Here is a 4,801-nt window from a genome sequence, read left to right on the forward strand (position 1 = left end):
TTTCTCAGTCCATAGAGACGTAAAGCTCTCTTTACTGTGAACAAGAATGTTCCAGCAGTTTCTAATTCATGGCAGGCTTGAGCCTTTGTGGTTCCTCGGTTGTTCCTGAACATCCTAAAAAATCTTCTCTAATCAGACGGTGACAGTTTGGTTCTTCTTCCAAAGAGGACCCAAAGTGGTGATACATCTGAATAACAGTGCTCAGACGCATTTGTTTGAACTGATGATCTTGGAATCTACAGATAATTATAAATGTTTATTTAATGAATTAAATTAAATGTATTTAATATTTATTTAGGTCAATCATGATCAATAACTAGAAGTGAGTGGGCCTCGGCCTTGTCAAGTCAAAAAACGCCTATTAAAAGATTTAAGAGCACATATGTGTATATTTGACCTTATATTTACACTTTTGACCCTGTGTGGATTAGAAAAAACATACATTGAAATTTGTGCACCCAATTCTTATTTTTAAAGTGATTAAAGATGCATGCATGTGTGAATTGTTTCATCACAGAATAAGAACACTTCAAAGAAATCTGTAAAAGCCCCAAAATTATCCTGATCATGGTAATTCTAGGGATCATATTATCAGAATAAAATAACAAAAAATTGCACTTGAAAATATCCCAGAGGGTTTTTGGATATACTTAATTCGCTGAGTAAATTAACGCTGTGTGCAGAAAATTCGGAACCAGGATAACCTTCCATGAAAACCCCCTTGATGAATTGAAGTAAAGCAAAGAATTAGGATTTTTTTAGTCCCAGTGGGACAGAAATACTGGACCAGGCTGAATAACAAATTAATGACACAGGCTCTTGATTTGCTTTGTAAGCACACGACTATGCAAACCAAGGCAACCAATACCCTGAATAGACAAAACTATTGACAGGGTGGAACTTTAATCAATGGAGAGTGGCCACCTTTAATGAGACGGTGCTGAGCTCCTGAGATTAATTCAGCTAATGCTGTTAAACTGGTGTGACGCTGAGCCTGCTCTTTAGTAAAGACACCTCTCTGAAATCCTGAAAACTTACAAACAGATGCAGTTTTGAGCAAATTATGCTTTATACCACGTTTTTGCACAGCAAAAGACTACAGTAGACAGAGTGGGTAAGGGTAGTAAACATACTTTAATCCTACCTACTTCACAGTCACTTAACATTAAGAGTGTAAATGCAGGAAAAGAGAAAAAAAATGATATTTTTATCAAGAAAAGTAGCTGATTATCATCTTTAACAAGCACATATTCATCAATAATGTAAAGTCATGCTGCAGTGATTTGTTATTGGAGTTTTGGGCCGCTAAAACGAAAAAATGGCATCAAGCCTGTGTAAGACGAGTGACACGTGCAGCAGCCTTAATTTCCTCTAACGCATTCACACCGATTACTTTAGTTTAGTTCACGCTGTCTTTAAGATTATTCTTCTTAAGTTTGGAAACTACCTCCAGGGCCATAAGAGACATGAAGATGCCACTGTTGTTACAAGCATGTTGTCTACTATGTTGGCTGGCTAGTGAGAGAGTTGAACAATACTCACCAAACTGTGGGGCAACAGGAAGGCAGAAACTTGCACACATATTGGAGCAAATTGATTTTTCCTGTAGACTCGGCTTGACTGAATAAATTAGAGCTGAAGTAGATGACAAAGAAACTGGAGACTCAAACAAACAAAAGTATCTGCATTTTACCGTCGTCATGTCAGCTGTCTTTTCTGCAATTATAGGATCTATTTAGTGCTCACACCCACACACACACGGATACACAGAGCTTAGTCGGAAAACCAGAAAGGAGCATTGGAAAGAGCTTTCCAAACAGCTTTTGTGCATATTACCAAAGTGTAAGTAACTGGATACAGGAGGACGCAAAGCTCTTTCAATCACTTTTTTATTAACAGGGGGTTTAAATGATGATATTGAAACAACAGCTGGGAGACCCTGAGACGGAGAGGGGATTTCTCTAGCATGACATCAGAGTCACTGGCAGGGATGGGAAATAATACTCAGTCCAACTGTGTGAGGACTGACAAAGCTGAAGAGGCCTTCACAGGAGTAAAACGTCACAATTGCAGCAGTTAATGTCACTAGATTTACAGGTATTTACTCATAAACCAAGGACATATTAAAACAGTGAGTGGATGATAGCGCATGGTGGAGAGTCACTGAGAAAAAAACGTCAAAGACAAGAAAAATGGCCCACAGCCATCAAAAAAGTCATTGGGATCCTGAATGCTGGCGAAAACCTTTGTGCCAGTGCATGTTGCAGTATTTTGTCTGGTTAAATATGAGCCTTAAACTGTTGGTGGGACTATATGAACGAGTTATGGGTAAACTGTCATTGAAATCCATAAGTCTCCAACTCTACACTTAAAAGTTATAATTTTCTTTGCTCAGGGAAGAAAAGCAAACTGGTGATCAATCTAAAACTACTGGCTACAATGGTAGCACCGTAAAGAAGCAAACGGGTTCAGCTTTTTGCTGAACCAGCTAATGTATAATTCAGTAGCTGGGTCACGCTTTTGTCTTTTGCAGCTTTGCCTATTTATGACACAGAGAGAAGGTGGAAATACTGTGAAAACCTTGCTAACTGACATAAAACGTATGCAGTGGCTTTAAACTACGGAATAAATCTGGTTCTTTCAATATTACTTTGTCAAGCTTAAAGCTCCACAGGGGACACAAAGAGCAGCCTGTCAGGATGGAGGGTTCCCAGTAAAAATATCTTTTCAAGGGTACAGCTTGTGCACCTTGCAGAGAAAGATGTGCTTGCTGCTAAATTAGGCGTACGGTGACTAAGGGAAAAAGAAGCCAGGCAGAGGTGACTTTTCAGGCGGTTTAAATCCCAAAGAAATGACACAGCAATTTTTATTTTCATGCCAGGAAGACATACGCAGCACACAGTTGTTAAGTACATGTGTTCAACTATGCTTATTAATAGAAATATCTAATTAGCCATCCACAGCGACTGGGTGTAGACAAGGTCAAGACGACCTGCTCAAGTTTAAACTCAGCATCAGAATGACGAGGAAAGATGATTTCAGTGACTTTGAATGTGACATGGTTGCTGGTCTGAGTATTTCAGAAACTGCTGATCAGCTGAGGTTTTTCCACACAACCATCTCTTGGGTTTGCAGAGAATCGTCAGAAAAAGAGAAAATACCCAGTAAGCAGCAGTTCCCGGGTAGAAAATGCCTTGCTGATGTCAGAGGTCAGTGGAATATGGCTTCCAACTGATGGTGAAGCAACAGTCACTTGTTACAGGTATGTAGAAGAGTAACACAGTGCATCAATCCTTGAAGGAGATGGGCTACAGCAGCAGAAGACCACGCCAGATGCCATTCCTTTCCGATAAGAATAGGAAATTGAGACTGCAATTGACACAGTGTCACCAAAACTGGAGAACATAATTGGAAAAATGTTGCCTGGGCTGATGAGTCTCAATTTCTACTTTGAGATTTAGAGAGTAAGATCAGAATTTGGCGTAAACAGCATGAAAGCACGGAACGAACAGAAGATTTATCTCCACCAAATGTGTGATGCTACCATGTCAATGTGGACCAAAACCTCTGGGGAATGTTTCCAGCACCTTGTTGAATGTATGACATGAAGAACTACGGCAATTCTAAAGAAAAGGGTGGCCCGATCTGGCACTAGTATGATGTATCCATTTCAGTGGCTGGTGAGTACAGTTCTCACACCCTTTGTAACATTAAAACTTTACACTGTTTAACAGTTATTTCTGTAAATTTTCAAAGCAAAAATCTAACTTTTTACTGCCTCCAACTTCATAAAGGTGAGGATTTGTTGTTGTCCTTTGTCACATGTAAGGATAAATTTAATATAGTAGGATTTTTCACTGTGTTACACATCCATTGTGGGACAGGTGAATTTTAATTGGAGTATTTTATCAAGCAAAAACTGTGAGAACTGCATCTTATCGACAAAGGCCCCAGGATACCGTAGAATTGCTTGTGCACTGGGAATAGTGATTGGCTCACATCATGATCATTGATCTCCCTTTAAGCTCAGTAATTGCAATCTTATCCCACGGAGCTCAAAGATGTGTAAAAATCTGCCCAACAAGCGTGCTATGTTCAGACAGTTTTGCAAGCATTACACTGGAGTAGTGTTAACCTGAAAAGTGCAAGCTCAGCAGGGCTGTCGACTCATAAAGCCTTTAGCATGTAGCACTAAGAATGTTTTACAGAGCAGTTAATATGGCATGTATCTCAATTTCTGTCATTCAATACCTACTGACTACATTTTAAATATGATAACACCTGCTGAAAAAGACAATATATCAAATAAGGATAAGTTGAGCAAAAAGTGTAATTTTTACTAGCATGACTGAGTACCTGATCCATTAAAGGATCAATCCATCTGTGGTGGTTTCTTTTAACCTCAACATTGATCTTGTCTCTTCTCAGCTCCGTACAAAATACCTGAGGTTGAAATTTGGTCACTGCCAAATCTTCGGCGTAATCAACTGATCCTTCGATGCAAAAGCTGGCAGTCTTAAAGAAGACCACGAGGAAGGCTATGTTTACGTGGCTACCATGCTGAAAAGTCAGACAGTTTGGTTTATGGCTGTAGGAAGAGATAGAGATCAGAGGAGGTGTCAGCTGCTGAGTCGGCTGCCGATTCCCCTGGCTCCTCTTCCCTCTCTCCCAGGAACCCAACACCAAACCAGGCCACCGGGACCGAGCAGGAGAATGCGAGGAATTCTCTCAGCACATTTGCTCACTGCTTTGCACGTTCTCACCCTTGCGGGATGAAAACCATGCCGCCAGCCCCGTGGAT

Source organism: Neolamprologus multifasciatus, chromosome 17, assembly GCF_963576455.1.
Source record: "Neolamprologus multifasciatus chromosome 17, fNeoMul1.2, whole genome shotgun sequence".
Classification (NCBI taxonomy): domain Eukaryota; kingdom Metazoa; phylum Chordata; class Actinopteri; order Cichliformes; family Cichlidae; genus Neolamprologus; species Neolamprologus multifasciatus.